The sequence below is a fragment of the Macaca thibetana genome, chromosome 11, assembly GCF_024542745.1.
Source record: "Macaca thibetana thibetana isolate TM-01 chromosome 11, ASM2454274v1, whole genome shotgun sequence".
Lineage (NCBI taxonomy): Eukaryota > Metazoa > Chordata > Mammalia > Primates > Cercopithecidae > Macaca > Macaca thibetana.
The window spans coordinates 31,711,862-31,729,575 of record NC_065588.1 but is presented as its reverse complement, the minus strand read 5'-3'; the positions used below and the strand labels follow the sequence as shown (position 1 = coordinate 31,729,575).

The window sequence follows — 17,714 nt, the reverse complement described above, 5'->3', positions numbered from 1 at the left end:
AATTACCCAGGCTTTGTAGCGGGCGCCTGTAATCCTAGCTACTGGGGAGGCTGAGGCAGGAGAATTGCTTGAACCCAGGAGGCAGAGGCTATAGTGAGCAGAGATTGAGCCACTTCACTTCAGCCTGGGCAACAAAGTGAGAAGCCATCTTAAAAAAAAGAAAAAAGCTTATGTAATGCTATGGTACTGCTCATAATAAAAAATATGTGGGAAAAAAGCTGACAAGATGAAGATAAAAATTGGAAAAAAAAAAACTATGCAAAAACATTAACAAAATGTTATCTCTCAGCAATGTGATTATAAGTTACAAAAATTTTCTTTATACTTGTACTATGTTTCCAAAATTACTACAATGAATATGTTATATTTAAAAATAGAAAAAATATTTTTAAAGATCCTAGAGGCTTCCCTTTTAAGCCATAAATTCAACCTTCATTATTTTGTTTTTGTGGCAACCATTTGTGATAGTAAGTGCTAACAGGCTTGGCTTTTTGGTTTTGGAAAAATTGGTCCTTTTCTGGTATACTAAATAGAAAGTCTTTGTAATCTTAAGGAGATAAAGATTTAATGTTGCCTAGTGATATAGAGTTGTTATAGCCATTATTTTCTTATTCAAAAACTAACTTCAATTGTTTTAATGATTTTTAGAAAAGATGGTTTTCCTTTTTTTTTTTTTTTGAGATGGAGTCTCACTCTGTCACCCAGGATGGAGTGCAGTGGCGGGATCTCAGCTCACTGCAACCTCTACCTCCTGGGTTCAAGCAATTCTCTGCCTCAGCCTCCCAAGTAGCTGGGATTACAGGTGCCTGCCACCATGCCCAGCTAATTTTTGTATTTTTAGTAGAGATGGGTTTCACCATCTTGGCCAGGCTGGTCTTGAACTTCTGACCTCGTGATCTACCCTCCTCGGCCTCCCAAAGTTCTGGGATTACAGGTATGAGCCACTGTGCCAGGACTCTTTTTTTAGAATTAGCTATTAGCCTTTCCCAAGTTGTATTCATAGCTTAAAGCCTATATGAGCTTTTGTCAAGAACATAAAGATTCAAGCATAAAGGAATGATAACAGTATTATTCTGTTTAAGGTCGGGTGAGGTGGCTCACAACTGTAATCCCAGCACTTTGGGAGGCCGATGTGGGTGGATCATCTGAGGTCAGGAGTTTGAGACCAGCCTGGCCAACATGGTGAAACCCCATCGCTACTAAAATATAAAAATTAGCTGGGCATGGTGGCACATGCCTGTAATACCAGCTACTCCGGAGGCTGAGACATGAGAATCACTTGAACCCAGGAGGCAGAGGTTGCAGCGAGCCAAGATCGTACCACTGCACTCCAGTCTGGGTGGCAGAGTGAGATTCTGTCTCAAAAAAAAAAAAAAAAATTCTTCTTATAGGAGTGTTAAGTTTTAAAAAATGGCTTCACATAGGCCTGGCACAGTGGCTCATGCCTGTAATCCCAGCGCTTTGGGAGGCTGAGGCAAGTGGATCACCTGAGGTCAGGTCACCAGGCTGACCAACATGGTGAAACCCCATCTCTACTAAAAATACAAAATTAGTTGGGCATGATGACGCATGCCTGTAATCCCAGATACTCAGGAGGCTGAGGCAGAATTGCTTGAACCCGGGAGGTGGAGGTTGCAGTAAGCCAAAATCGTGCCATTGCACTCCAGCCTGGGCAACAATAGCCAAACTGCATCTTTAAAAAAAAAAAAAAAAAAAAAGACTTCACAAATATTTGATGCCAGGCTCATTTGACCTTTAAGAAGAAAAACAGGATATAATTACAGCTGATTTTTTTCAGCTGTATTTTGTTGGGGTCCACGTATTTCCTAAACAAAGGAATGAACACACAAGACAACACAAGACAAGACAAACATGGCGGCCACCTTGAATGGTGCGCTCTGCTTTATTTTATACAGTCGTTTGTGGAATGTTGCCAAGTCACAAGACACATTGTTGTTTTGCTGACCTTTCCCTGACTTTCTGGATTTTCAAGATGTTTACACATAAACAAGCCCCCAACGCACTGCTTCGTTTGCAAGAGCAGGACTTATTGGGAATGCCCTGCTTCGTTTGCAAGAGCAGGACTTATCAGGAACGCCTCGTTTGCAAGCATGTAGTCCTCTACATTTCCCCTTTCCTTATTTACAAGTTTCAATTTCTTTTAAAACCATCATTACATATTGGGCTCACTGGGATTCGGTGTTTGCCCTTTGGCACCATCTCCAGCAGACTGTGAAAATGACAAAGGCAAGAACAACAATCAATACATTACTAGAAAGAGAGGTCAGCAAAGTTTTTACAGGGCTTATAGGGTTCAAAGATGTCAAACTTTGTGCAATACCAGTCATCAAATCTGCACCAGTCAGCAATGGTAACTGATTGCAAAATGTTTCAGAAATGTTCTGTGTTAATTCTTGTATTTCTAGGGAAAGATTATTATGACCAATTAAAAGTCTCTTTATCTCAGTCCAGTTATGTACAGTGCTGTTAAAAGGAACAGGAGTAATACAAAATTGGGTAGTGTTCCAATCACATTTCAACAAAGCTCGGGTATTCAACACTGTTAGCTGATCTCCCAACCAAGAAACCACTTGCTCCAGATTATCCACTCATTCAGTCAAATGAGCATCTGTCTCGTTGCTGCTGCCACAACAAATGTGATTGTTCATGCCATTGTTGCACAAATTCTGCATTTTGTATACTCTGGTGTAGAGCTAATCCAGCAACAGCGGCAGTGGAAGCAATTGCTACAAGTCCTATCACCGCAGTCACGAGGATTCCAACCATCCTCCGACTGCAGTAGACAAGATCTTGCATAACCTTGTAAATTTGAGTAACCCCAGCAGATTCACTCCAAGTATGTGTTAAGTTTACAGGTAGCCAGGTTTCTTTTCTGGCTCTTAGTATATATAAATCGGAATGAGACTCATTCCAATTATTATTCCACCAAGTAGTATTTATACAACTTAAGAATGTACAATTGTCCGTACAGTTAACTACTCCTGTATTATTATCCCATTTAAAAATTCCTGTCAACAACAAGTAAGGCTTTCTTACACATGCAATAACATATCTAGAACTATTTCGATGCAAAGATATATGGAAAGGGTTAGCAATATTAGTAAGATTTAAGGACATGTTTCCCATGAAAGTGAACATTGGTTTACCAGCAGCTAGCAAGTTCCAAATATGACCTTGTATTTGTGAGGTATTAGCCAAATGTGGCATAGGGGGTGATAGACCACCATCATGCCAAATAATAGTTTCATTGTCATCTGCAGAAATGCTATGATTACCTTTATGCCAACGCAGGTTGACATGGCTGAATTTAGTCTGAAAATCTCCATGTACACTCCAATCTGTAACAAGGTATTTACAACTCTTCCCTTTTACTTCTAACAACAATCGTGGCCCACTACCTCTACATCTAGTCCACTCTAGTTGGGAAACACCTCCGGACACATCAGGGATGGGGCATAAAGATAATGTACTTGGCAGAGTATCATTAAGTACTGCAGTATGATTATACTTAAAACTTTGAGCCACAATAATCATAGGAAAGGCAGAGATATGACTATGGTTATAGCGAACAGCCCAAGCCTCATGAGAAAGATGCAGACAATGTGGACTACCCCCAAGACATATAGGTAACCCTTCAACCCCAAATTGATATGAACTATTTACTGTGCCAGTGTTTAATTCAGGATCCTGGTTTTAAAAAGGCAATGGCATCCAAGCAGTATCATTAGTAAATACTGGGACTTCTCTGTCTCCCCAGGCCACACCTTGATATAAGGGTGGAAAAGGAATATAAGCCCAGTATGTAAATTCTCCAGCTGTTACCTGACAATTTACTACAGTCAGCATAGCCAGGAATAAAGTCAGTGGGGTTTTGGGCTGCCCAACTTGTTGAACAACCCCTTCAGCTTCTTAACCTTTTCAGTTGTCCCCATGTCGGGGCCTCCGCACGTCGAGTTCCAAAGGTGAATGTTCTCTGAGCGCTCATATTTAGCTCCTGGAATTCCTTCAGGAACTCTTCGGATCAGCTCCTCTTCGCCATGGCACTGTTTCAACCGTCGAGATGGAAACCACTCGTCTTCGGCACCTGTACGGACAAGAGCATAGCCTCGGCCCCGTTGTAAAACTTTTCTTTTAAATATTTCCCTTGTAATGAAGGATAATACACCCACAGATTACTGTTTTGCAGCTTTTCTAAAGGCTGTTGAAAATGTTTCACCGCTGCAGACTGCTGTAATTGGCGCCAATGGTTGAGAAAATTTAAAGTAAAAAGGACTTTCAGAATTTGATGTTTTGGGGAATCTCGCCCATCTCTCCCTTTTTGTTTTAAAAGTTGTAATTTTAAGGTAGTATTGGCTCTTTCAATAATTGCTTGACCTTGACTGTTAAATGGAATACCAGTGGAATGATGAATATGGTATAAAGAGGGAAAGCAGCCAATTTGCAAGAGCAATAAGCAGGGGCATTATCAGTTTTTAATTCAGCAGGGACTCCTATAACTGCAAAACAAGTAAGTAAATGAGTAATAACAGAGTCAGCCTTTTCAGAGGGTAATGGCATAGCCCACTGGAAATGTGACCATGTATCAATAGTATGATGAACATATTTTAAACGACCAAAGGAAGGAACATAGTTACATCCATTTGCCAAATGTGATTTTGTTGAGTGCCTCAAGGATTAATACCTGGACTTAAAAAAGGTGCAATAATAGGAGCACAAGATGGGCAGGCTCTGACAATAGCTCAGGCTTGATGGCGTGTTATAGAAAATCACCGTTGTAATCCTAAACTATTAGTATGATGTAGTTGGTGCTCATCCTGAGCCCACTGGACACTGTCAACAAGTAAAGAATCAATCTGACTATTGCCAAAAGATAAAGGTCCTGGCAAAGCTGAATGAGAACGAATATGAGTGATAAAAAGGGGGGCAGTGCGGGAAGTAAGAGTTACAAATAATAAAGAAAATAATTTTTGTAAAGGAGTTTGAGGAAATAATGGTCATATTGGGAATCACTAACTATATTACAAGGGGTTTGAGACCAATCTTGTAGAACCATAAGAATGGCAAAAAGTTCCCCTTGGTTGTACTGATTCAAATGGATAGTGAGAAATTTTTGAATTGTCTGAAGTCCAGTATCCAGCCTTTCCATTGCTTGAAGCATCAGTAAAAAAGGTGGGACCTTTAACTGGAGTGTAAGAGATAGGATTATATGGTAGTAAAGAATATTGTTGCAGAAAAGCAAATAATTTATTACTAGGATAATGCTGAGAAAAAGAACCAGTATACTCAGCGCAAGCCACTTGTCAACCCTTATGAATTTCCAACAGAGATTCAATGTATTGATTAGATAATGGGGTAATAATTTTTATAGGGTCAGCAGCAAGCAACTGACAAGCTTGATGTCATCCTTTAATAATTAATTCAGCCAATTTATCAATATATGGGTGAATTTTCTTAATGGCTTTATTAGCCAAAAACAGCCACTCCAGAATATTATTATCTTGGTGTAAAACGGCCGTTGGCAAATGGGGAGTATGAAAAAGACACAACAAAAGTGGAAGATTGGGTGCAATATAATCAAGGTGAGCTTCACTAATTCTATTTTCTACAATTGACAATTCTTCTTCTGCTACAGGGGATAAAGTCCCCATAGGCTGAATACAAGTATTTACAGCTCTAAGATCAGTTAATAAGTGCCATTTTCCCTTTTTTTTTTTTTTTTTTTTTTTTTTTTTTTTTTTTTTTTGACAAGACAAACACAGGGGAATTCCATGCAGAAGTACTTGGTTCAATATGCCCCTCGGCCAATTGTTCCTTAACTAAATTCTTTAAAGCCTTAAGTTTTTCTTTAGATAATGGCCACTGTTCCACCCAAACAGGAGTTGTAGTTTTCCACTTCAATTGTAAAGTTTGAGGCTTGTGGACGGTGGCTAAGAGTTTAAAGGACTGTAGCCCATTTTGGACATCATATTTTTGGCAGCTGAAGAAATATGAGGAATGCTTAAAAAGGCACCAAATTGTTGTAAAAGATCACGGCCCCAAAGGTTAATATTATTGGGAACAACATAAAAGAACACTTTTCCTTGTTGTCCTTCAGGTCCTACACAGCTCAGGGGCTCGACACTTTGGTAGACTATAGAAGCAGTACCTAGGCCGGATAGAGTAACTGATACTTGTTTCTTTTTCCAATGATCAGGCCATTGAGCCAAGCATATAACAGATACATCCGCTCCTGTGTCGACTAATCCCTCAAAAAGTATCCCATTAATTTGCAATGAACATAAAGATTTTTGATCAGAAACTAAAGTTTCCCAGAAAACAGTTTTCCCAGTACTACCAAAACCTCCTTGACGAGACACATCTCTAGATAAGAAAGGGGAAAAAAAAGGCAATAAAAGCAATTGTGCAATACGTTCCCCTGCCTCTAGGAGCATAAATTGTGAAACTTGTAGCATAATAAGGATTTCATCAGTAAAATCAGGATCAATAATTCCTGGGACTACCATTAACCCCCGCATAGCGCTGCTGCTTCAACCTAGTAAAAGTCCTACATGTCCCTTTGACAAAGGACCACACACTCCGGTAGCCAACTTATATATTCCTCCATTAGGAGATAAAGTATAAGGTTGGACAATAGCTAGGTCAGCAGCGGCACTCTGCTTAGTGGCAGCATAAAGCTGAGAAACTGGGGTAGGGTAAGATGTCTTTAAGGAGGACTCGAGGTCATTCCTTGATGTTGTAAGCCACTGCTCACTGGGTACTGGGGTAGGCCTGCATTGTAGTTGTTGGGGCCCCAAGCCTGTGGGCCCTGGCTCCCGTTTCCTGAGAGGGGTGACAATACATTCCCACTTTTATCAGTTTTTGAACGGCATTCATTGGTCCAATGTCGACCCTTGCCACATTGTTTACACATATCAGATGGTAACCTTTTTTCTTTTAGAGCAGAAGAGCCTAATTTTTTCTGGCATTCCTTTTTAAAATGACCAGGTTTCCCACATTGATAGCATATACCTTATTTAGAATTGCCTTTTAAAGCCTTAGAAAGTGCCCCAGCAAACAATTGAGCATTGTAAATAGCTCCTCCAACACCTGCACAAGCCCAAATGTATTCAGCTAAATCAGCTCCACTAGCTTTTAGAGGACGCAGCAATTTTTGGCACTCGAGATTAGCACTCTCAAAAGCCAGAGTATCCAAAAGAATTTTAGCAGCAGGGCCTGAACCTACAGTCTTTAATACAGCATCTTGAAGATGGGCTACAAAATCTGGATACGGCTCAGTGGCTCCTTGTAGGATCTTTACAAAAGATAAAGAAGTTTTACCCGCTATTTCAACCTTAGTCCACGCTTTTATATACAAGGCTTTAATCTGAGTGAGAGCAATATCATCTAGGCCTGCCTGAGCATTAAGAGTGGCCTATTGTCCTGAACCCATTAAGCTGCTCTTCAGTAGGTTCTGGGGGATTTCGGGTAGCATTTTTTCTAGCTTGTACTCTTGCTTCCTCCCACCACCAACTTTTTAATTGAAGCCATTGCAAATGATCAAGGACAGCCTGTCCCAACGTTTCCCAGTCAATAGGAATCATCATATGTTCTAAAGAGAAGGAATCGAGAAGACCAAGAACAAATGGTGACTGAGGTCCATAATTAGAAATTGCAGCTTTCACTTCTTTCAAAAATTTAAATTGTTGGGCTGTAAAAGTCACATTCTGGCCACCGTTTCGGAACTGAGCTTTGGGGCTGAAAGCAGCCCGTGTTATTGGGAATAAATCTAATTCCTCGAAATCATCCTTCTCCTTCAATTCCTTATTTTCTCCTACAGGAGGAAGAGGCACAGAGAAAACCTGATCTGACATAGGCAAAGAGGTTGTAGGTAGAGGCAAAGGGAAATCCTTTTCCAAAGGAGCAGAAGGGAAGGTAACAGGGAAGGCTCATGGTAGAGAGATAGGAGAAACAGGAGCAGCGGTACCTTGCAATTTTAACAACTGTTGTAACATCTCTAAAATGCGCTGCAAATCAGAATTTCCTTCAGATGAAGGAGGCATTAGCTCTTTTTCCAATTCCTTGTCCTCAACAACTGGGGCTTAAATATGTTCCTCTCTAGGATCATTCCTCTCTAAAGGTTCAGATGCCTCACCTCCTGTGGCCGTATCACCACGCTCTGAGTCCGTTTCAAGTAACTCTAATGCCTGAGTAATGGAACTACACAAAGTCAGAGGCATCGTTTGCCCTCCCTGATGAGCTCGACGCAGGACTTTAACCACTTGTAACCATTCCTTTTGATTTAACTGCACTTTGGTTTGATATTGAAACCAATAACAATGTTGTTCAACATGGGCAAACAATCGCTTCAAAGTCCTATGTTCCTTAACTAACTTCTACTCCTATAGACATCAACAGTCCCTGGAGTAACCGCAAATATTCAGAGGCCAGAGAGGTGGAATTCCCCATAATTTTCCCGTGGGTCCCCCTTTCTTTATTTACCTGCCCAGGGTGTTCCCTCTCCAGTTCCTTGCTCTCGTGGAGCCACGGACCCTGCTCGCTGCGCCAGATGTTGGGGTCCGCGTGTTTCCTAAACAAAGGAATGAACACACAAGACAACACAAGACAAGACAAACATGGCAGCCACCTCGAATGGCTGGCTCTGCTTTATTTTATGCAGTCGTTTGTGGAATGTTGCCAAGTCACAAGACACATTGTTGTTTTGCTGGCCTTTCCCTGACTTTCTGGATTTTCAAGATGTTTACACATAAACAAGCCCCCAAAGCCCTGCTTCATTTGTAGGAGCAGGACTTATTGGGAATGCCCTGCTTCATTTGCAAGAGCAGGACTTATCGGGAACGCCTCGTTTGTGAGCACGTAGTCCTCTACGGTATTTTGTGGAGAAGACATCGAGGTTCACAGAGGTAAAGTCTCTTGTTCAGTATCACAGAGTTATTAAATGGTAAAGCAAGAATTTAAGTCAAGGTCTTTCAAGTAGTACAATTTTTCTTACAGATGATGAATTGCAAACCGTGAGGACTGTCCCCGGCCCACAGGATTGGACCTCCTTGCTATGCTGACAGCTGGATCTGTTCATCAACTCACCACCTCTGCCCAGGCTCCATGACCTGGCCAAGCCCCAGGCTATCACTGTGGTACAGCAGCTCCAGCACCCAGTAAAACCCAAAATACAACAAAGGAGAACAGAAGGTGACTAAAACTCTAAATTATTTTTTATTTTTTTATTATTATTATTATTTTTTCGAGACAGAGTCTTGCTCTCTCTCCCAGTCTGGAGTGCAGTGGCGTGATCTGGGCTCACTGCAAGCTCGGCCTCTGAGGTTCACGCCATTCTCCTGCCTCAGCCTCCCGAGTACCTGGGACTACAGGCACCCGCCACCACGCCTGGCTAATTTTTTGTATTTTTTTTTAATAGAGACGGGGTTTCACCATGTTCGCCAGGAAGGTCTTGATCTCCTGACCTCATGATCCACCCGCCTCAGCCTCCCAAAGTGCTGGAATTACAGGCGTGAGCCACCGCCCCCAGCCTAACAACTCTAATTTCTTTAAGGCACATTTGGTATTTCAAACTTTGCACCATTGCACACAAGTCCTTCCTGAAAAGAATACAAGAGTCAAAGTCTGAGATAAATAATGAAAATGATAGAAAATTTTACAAGTTTGACGTAATCGTTCACATTCCACCAGCAGAATAATTTTTCTGTGTGAAAATCTTATACTTATCATAAATGGTTAAATTACGAGAGCACAATTCCTGATAACCTGAAGCAGAACTTGAAGAATTAGCTTCAGTTCCACATGGTTACAGCCTCAAAATTAGTTTTCCCTTCATACTTCTTTTATATTATCCCATTTGGCAGTTATGCCCACTTGCTGCAGGAATTTCTCATTGTTTTGTGATCAGGGGTATTCATTTGTTTTAACTCATGCTATACAGTTCATCATGCAAACATGATTTTCACTTTGAATATAATTTTGGCTGGATACATTCTCACACTGTTCTTCACACATTCTTGGGTTTTTTGTATGTATCATTTTCTTCTGCCAAGATGATTAACTTCTCATGTATACTGTTTGGGTATTTGTTTATACTTTTATGCTATTACCCATACTTCTTTGTTCAGTAAACCCTTATTATTAGATAACTTGGATATACTAGCAAATAGCTCATTTATCATCCTACTAATCACTTTAAAAGCAACATTGCTTTCTATAAAGTTAATACTAATGTCACATACAATAAATATTTATCAAATGAATGATTAAATGGATATCACCTAAGAAAATAGGTATTATAGCCAACTTTGAGTAGGCTGTTACAAAAAGTAGGAAATTCTAATTTTATATATGTATTTATATATAAATGTATACATTCATATCAACATATATTTATTTAAAGGCATATATTTAAATATATATATATATATATTTGGAGAGAGGGAGTTTCGCTATGTTGCCCAGGCTGGTCTTGAACTCCTGGCCTCAAGCAATCCTTCCACCTCAGCCTCCCTAAGTGCTGGGATTTTAGGCGTGAGCCACTACATCCAGTCTAAAATATTTTTTGATGAGCAATAAAAATGGCTTAAGTCTAGTCGTAACTTAGAATTTGAAATATTTTAAGATACCAAGCCTAAGCAATAAAGGGTAAACTTGAAGAACAAGATTTTACAAAAATGACCATACATGGTAACTTCTCAGAGGAAGCAGTCTACCCTCCTGTTCAAAACCAATCCCTCCTGTGTTATCTATTTTTATATAATAAATTACCCAGACTTCACAGCTTAAAACAACAAAAGTCCATTATCTCACACCATTTCGGATTTGAGGAATCTGGGAGCAACATGGTGGAGTGGTTCTGGCTCAGAATGTCTCATGAGAATTACAGCCAGATGTCAGCTAGGGCTACCATTGTCTGAAGACTTAACTGAACTGGAGGATTCCCTTCCAAGCTCCCTCACATGGTTGTTGGCAAGAACCCCCTAGTTCCTCACCATATGTGCTTCTCCGCAGATGGCAGCTGGCTTCCCCCAGAGCAAATGATCAGGGAAGAGAGAGAAAGCGAGTGAGAGAAAGTCACCAAGACAGAAGCCACAGTATATTTTATAACCTAATCTCAGAAATGACATAATGCTATCTCTGCCATATTCAATTAGTCACTCGGACAATTGTGGGAGGGGCTGACAAAAGGGCATGACTACCAGGAGGAAGGATCATTGGGAGCCATCTTGGAGGCTGACTACCAAACTTCCCTTGTATTCTTTATGATCTTCTCCCATTTCTTCAGGAACTTTGCTGCATCCATTACCCTCTTGCTCTTACAATTTGACTAATTCCTCTTTACTAATTATTTCCCTATCTTGGTTCTGGATACTCTGAAACTATATTCTGAGGTTTCACTCTATACCTTCTTGTTTTCCTTGACTCTCTTTTGCCTTGACTAGTGTGACACCATTCTTCCCTGGCTTTTATCCACTGCCGACCTTCTTCCTTTAGTTCTCTATAAATGTCAGTATTTTTCACAATTTAGTCCTCATCTCTTTTTTCTTATTCTAAACACTCTCTCTTTCTAACTTTTTCTGTCATTGCCCTTAGCTGCCATCTCTGTATGCTGATGACTTCCAAATCCAAATTCCTAGGTTTGTTCTCTTTTTTCAGTTCCATTATTATATCCAACTCCTTGCTCAAGAGTCTGAAAGTCCCACAGGTTTCCCAACTGATAGCTGTGTTGGCTCTATTTGAGGGGATTACTTCTGGGAGCTTTTGATTAGGAATAGAAACATTTTTTAATAACAGTATTCCAGGCCGGATGTGGTGGCTCATCTGTATAATCCTAACACTTTTGGAGGCTGAGGTGGGAGGATCACTTTGGGCCAGGAGTTCCAGACCAGCCTGGACAACAGAGGGTGACCCCATCTCTACAAATAAATAAACGAACAAATACTTTAAAAAGTATTTAACTCCGAAATGAGTTGTGTCTATTTGGTACAATCCCTAGGGCAAAGGCAAGATGGAATGTGGAAATGGCAAAAGCTTCCCTTTTTTTCAGAGGAAGCCACTGATATGTCCACCAAACCATTATTTATAGTTTTAGCTCATCCTAAAAGCAGAAGGCTCACCCTAATTACCAGTTTACGCAGAAAATATAAAAGGAAGAGCTGCGCCCAGTCTCATAATCCACTTCTGTCTGCCATCACCTTCTTCAGGTACTTCATGGTGCCTATCCCAAGACTCAGAACCTTACCAAATCCACTCCTACACAAATTGTTCAAGACCAACTCCTCCCTGGAATGCTCTAGATTTCAGACCTAAATTTCTCTGAAACTAATGTTATGAAACCAAGTTCTAAGAGCTATGTCCCCCAGGACGTCTCTAGTACAGACACTCTACCTCCTGCAGCTCTTGTCCCCACATTTCTATGATGTAACTGTGCTGTGAGCAAGAGTTCATAATGCAATACAACATTTGCATATAATGCAATAATTACGCACTAAATATTATAATTATGGAATAACATCATAAGGCCCAATCACAAGCTACATGCAGCAGCAGCCTGCTCATACACATACAATATCAGAAACTGTTTTCACTTGCAAGTTGATATTGAAATGGGAAAGGTTCCCTGTCCCCCTCGCAGAGCATGCAATGGAGGTGTGGCTCACTTTTTCAGTGCCTCACTGCTCAAACCTCTAAGGGAGCATACGGACAGGTAGGCTGTGGGGCTCCGACCCCATGGCAGTGTCTAGGGGTGAATGTTTACGGCTCCTGAAGCCCCCATGGGCATGTGTTACAGGATGCTCTTAGTTTGTCATCTTGTATTAACCAGCTCAATTAGACCCTCTACCTTGTTGCAAGGACAGAAGGCTTTCTGTATCCTGGGTTCTTGCCTTGGTGTACTGGAAGAATCTGATCACACGTGGGCTTGGAGAATGAGTGCAAAGTTTTACTGAGTGGAAGTAGCTCTCAGCCCATGGAGGAGCCAGAAGGGAGATAGTCTTCCCCCGGAGTTGGACCACTCGGCAGCCCCAGCTCTCCTCCGACTGTCCTGGCCAACGTCCACCTCATCCTGCCTGCCGGTGGTGTCCCACCAGTTGGTGGCCTGCCGGTGTGCTGGTGCCTGCTGGTGTGCTCTTCTCCTGGTGTGCTCCTCTCAACGACCAGCCACTTGCGTCTTCTTCCACCAATGTGTTTCTCACAATGTCCAGCCACTGTGTCTGCCTGCTAAGGTCTCTGGTTTTTACAGGCCCAGGATGGGGGTGTGGCAGGCCAGGGTGGTCTTGGGAAATGCAACATTTGGGCAGGAAATGCAAGATTTGGGCAGGAAACGCCTGTCCTCATCTAGGTCTGTGGGGTGGAGCCCTAGGCAGAGACGATGCCTTTCTCTATCCAGCACTTCCCTTCCTCCCTTTTGTATTATTTAAAGGGACCACACTCTTCCCTTTCCAGCACTCCAGTATCAATATGTACCCTTAATCAGGAACGAAGCCTGATGTCAAGTGGATGGATGTTTCCTCTTATTCAAGCTATGAACCTTATTTTCACCAGTGAAATGATTGGCATTGAGATTGAGCACCCAGAACTTCTCCACATGCTTGAATCTCTAGAGCCTCCATTCTCAGGCTGATGAAATCATTTCTGTACTTCAAACCCATCTAGCAGGAGAGGCTGCCTAGAAGCCAGTTAGTAGTGCTGAGAGGTGACAACATGCTAGCAATCCTCGCTGGCTTTCAGCGCCTCCTTGGCCTCCGCGTCCATTCCTGCTGCGCTTGAGGAGCCCTTAAGCCTGCCCCTGCGCTGTGGGATCCCCTCTCTGGGCTGGCCGAGGCCGGAGCCAGCTCCCTCTGCTTGCAGGGAGGTGTGGAGGGGGAGGTGCCGGCAAGAACCGGGGCTGTGCCTGGCGCTCGTGGGCCAGCGTGAGCTCCAGGTGAGTGCAGGCTCAGCGGGCCCCACACTCCGAGTGGCCCCAGGCAGTGAAGGGCTTAGTACCCGGGCCAGCAGCTGTGGAGGGTGCACCAGGTCCCCCAGAACTGCCAGCCTGCCCACGCTGCCCTGGAACTCTCTCAGGGCCTCAGCCGCCTCCCTGCGGGGCAGGGCCCGAGACCTGCAGCCCACCATGCCCAAGGCCCCCCCACCTGGTGGCCTCCTGCACAGCATGAGCCTCCCCGACGGGCACCGCCCCCTGCTCCTCAGCGGCCAGTCCCATCCACCACCCAAGGGCTGAGGAATGCGGGTGCCCTGGTGTGGGACTGGAGGGCAGCTCCACCCACAGCCCCAGCACAGGATCCACTAGGCAAAGCCAGCTGGGTTTCTGAGTTGGGTGGGGAATTGGAGAACTTTTATGTCTAGCTGGAGGATTATAAATACACCAATCAGCACTCTGTATCTAGCTAAAGGATTGTAAATGCACCAATCAGCACTGTGTGTCTAGCTCAAGGTTTGTAAACATACCAATCAGCACCCTGTCAAAATGGACCAAACAGCTCTTTGTAAAATTGACCAATCAGCTCTCTGTAAAATGGACCAATCAGCAGGATGTGGGCGGGGTCATATAAGAGAATAAAAGCAGGCTGCCTCAGGTCCTCTTCCATGCTGTGGAAGCTTTGTTCTTTTGCTCTTTGCAATAAATCTTGCTGCTGCTCACTCGTTGGGTCTGTACCACCTTTATCAGCTGTAACACTCACTGTGAAGGTCTGCAGCTTCACTCCTGAAGCCACTAAGACCACAAACCCACTAGAGGGACAAACAACTCCAGATGTGCCACCTTTGAGAGCTGTAACACTCACCACAAAGGTCTGCAGCTTCACTCCTGAAGCCAGGGAGACCACGAACCCACCAGAAGGAAGAAACTCTGGACACATCTGAACATCAGAAGGAACAAACTCCGGAGACATCATCTTTAAGAACTATAACACTCACCACAAGGGTCCGCAGCTTCATTCTTGAAGTCAGCGACACCAAGAACCCACCAATTCCAGACACAGTGCCACAGTTCTAAAGCTTAAAACTGGTCAGGGACCACAAGAAGAAACACATTTCATCCAAGGAAACATGAGCTCCCTGCCCTGCCTTCCCCTCCCCTCCCCTGCCTTCCCCTCCCCTCCCCTGCCTTCCCCTCCCTTCCCCTGCCTTCCCCTCGCATCCCCTCCCCTGCCCTACCCTGCCCTTCTTTTTTTCTTTCAACTGTAGAGTGAGGTCTCACTGCATTGCCCAGGTTGGTATAAAGCTCCTGGGCTCAAGCGATCCACCAGCTTAAGCCAGCCAAAATGCTGGGACTACAGGTGTGTGCCACCACGCTCTGCTAGAAACGTGAGTTTCTAAATGTTAAGATACGTGGTGGGTCACACCTGTAATCCGAGCACTTTGGGAGGCCGAGGCAGGCGGATCACCTGATGTCAGGAGTTTGAGACCAATCTGGCCAACATGGTGAAACCCCGTCTCTACTGAAAATACAAAAATTAGCCAGGTGTGGTGGCAGATACTTGTAATCCCAGCTAATCGGGAGGCTGAGACAGGAAAATCGCTTGAACCCAGGAAGCAGAGATTGCAGTGAGCCAAGATCGTGCCATTGCACTCCAGCCTAGGGGACAAGAGCAAGAATTTGTCTCAAAAAAAAAAAAATTTCAGGGGTCAGGCGTGGTGGCTCACGCCTGTAATCCCAGCACCCCAGCACTTTGGGAAGCTGAGGCAGGCAGATCACTTGAGGTCAGGAGTTCAAGACCATCTTGGCCAACATGGTGAGACCACCCCCCATCTCTACTAAAAATACAAAATATTCGCCAGACATGGTGGCTTGCACCTGTAATCCCAATTACTTGGGAGGCTGAGGCAGGAGAATAGCTTGAACCCAGGAGGTGGAGGTTGCAGTGAGCCGAGATTGCACCACTGCACTCCAGCCTGGGCAACAGAGCTAGGCTCCATCTCAGATAAATAAATTAATTAATTTTAAAATAAATATAAAATTAATTTTTAAGCAGAAAAAAAATTGAAATATTTGTACTGAGAAAAATGCCATGTCCAACAAACTTAATGCTAGTCCTAGATTGTTTAGGTAGCTTTATAAAGGCAGGGAGGAAGGAAGGGAAAGAAAGAGGGTAAAAAGAAAAAAATACATAAAGGAGGCCTCCTTATCCAGAAATCAGTGAGAAAGGTTGGAGGCTTGGGTTCTATATACCCCAAAACTATCTTTTCAAGTTGATCAACGTTCCTTCATCTCATAGTGCTATTTTATATATATTGAGATTGCAGAAATGTATAGCTGATATATTTGTAGTTTGGTATGTTGAGAATGCTTTCATAATTAAGACATACATACATTTTTTGTAGTGCAAGTAATCTCGATGTTTGAATGTTTGAATGATCGACTGAAAAGAAGACACAAACAATTTCAAACAGTGTCTCTGGTACCAGGACAAAGCAGGAACATTCTGATCCTAGAGTTGTTTAAACAAAGGCTGGAGAGTACTGCCTTCTTTGGCATACCAGAACCCACAGTAAGATGGTAAGTTACTGTGTAACCAGATGTGACCTTCAAGTCCAACAAGTCCAACACTATCAAATTATAAAGAAGGATTTCAGTAGCAGCTCAGATTACAACCTCACTCACTCCACTGAGCCACTCCCTGAGTATTGCAAAACACTTATTATAGGATGCAGGTATTGGTAAGGCGATTCTAATCAATGTCCTAATGTGTTTTTTCAAAAGTGTATTCTTGTAAACCGAGTTTTAAGACATCATGACCCTGGCATGAATCACAAGATCAAAAAAGTCTTCTGAGATTCTGCAAACATGGTCTCTCTATCTCCTTGACATTCTCCTGTAACATTCCAGACAGGCTGTTGAGATTGAGGTAGAGATAGAATGGGCAGCCTGAAGAAAATTGTAAATGTTTGTAAAACCCTCTGAGGGGATTTGGTGAAGCAGATGGCCCAGACCAAATAAAAAGACTGCGGAGCTGTGTTGGAGGTTCACCTGAGTTTAAAGGGCATGGATTTATTGTGGCTATTGCATACTAGACCCCTTGAGTTTGTTTTCATGTTTGATCCTCATGATATCTAAATGTGTAAATATAATTTTCCTGATTATGCAGGATTTAAGTCACTAATACAAGCTGCCACCACTAGTTAGGGTTTTGTGGTTGCAAACAACAGAAAATCACTTTTATCACAAGATAAAAGAGATTTCCTTGGAAAAATATGTGGAAACAAGAGGGACAAAACAAAAGGGGAGGTTAATGAACCAGTATGTAAAAAACAAAACCAAAGCATTTCAAAGGCCTTAGTAGTAGAAATGAATAGATTGATTATTTAGGACATAGCTGCCTGTGTATTGCTTAATACCTTTGGATCACTCCACCCCAGAGTCCAATTCCAGAGAGAGGAGATGGTGCGGAGACACTGTCTGCCTTAGTCAGAGTCATATTCTTATTTGAGGAGCTGCCTGCAGGACTGGAATACAGCATTGTGCACATTAAGATGGTTTTGCCAAAGAAAGGAGGCTGGATAATAGTGAGCAAAAGTCCACTGCAGATCAAATAGCAGAATCTATATTTGTCAGATGTGAAACCTAACGTTATATGCGTTTAGCTAGGTCTGTTGTCGTCTGGATGATTATAGCACAAGTGAAACAGAAGAATAAGAGATTTGAAGGCGTTAATGCCGGAAATAGTGATGGATAATCACTATGCTTCTGAGCTAGGGAA

The 17,714-nt window shown here is 42.7% G+C and overlaps 1 long non-coding RNA gene across 1 annotated transcript; it reads left to right on the top strand.

Moving 5' to 3' along the window:
• Window positions 1-1,134: 1,134 nt before the first annotated feature.
• On the top strand, window positions 1,135-16,826 carry LOC126931814 (uncharacterized). The gene is made up of 3 exons (XR_007717933.1): window positions 1,135-8,921; window positions 9,013-9,207; window positions 16,339-16,826. It is a non-coding gene; the product is annotated as an uncharacterized LOC126931814 (long non-coding RNA).
• Window positions 16,827-17,714: the final 888 nt, after the last annotated feature.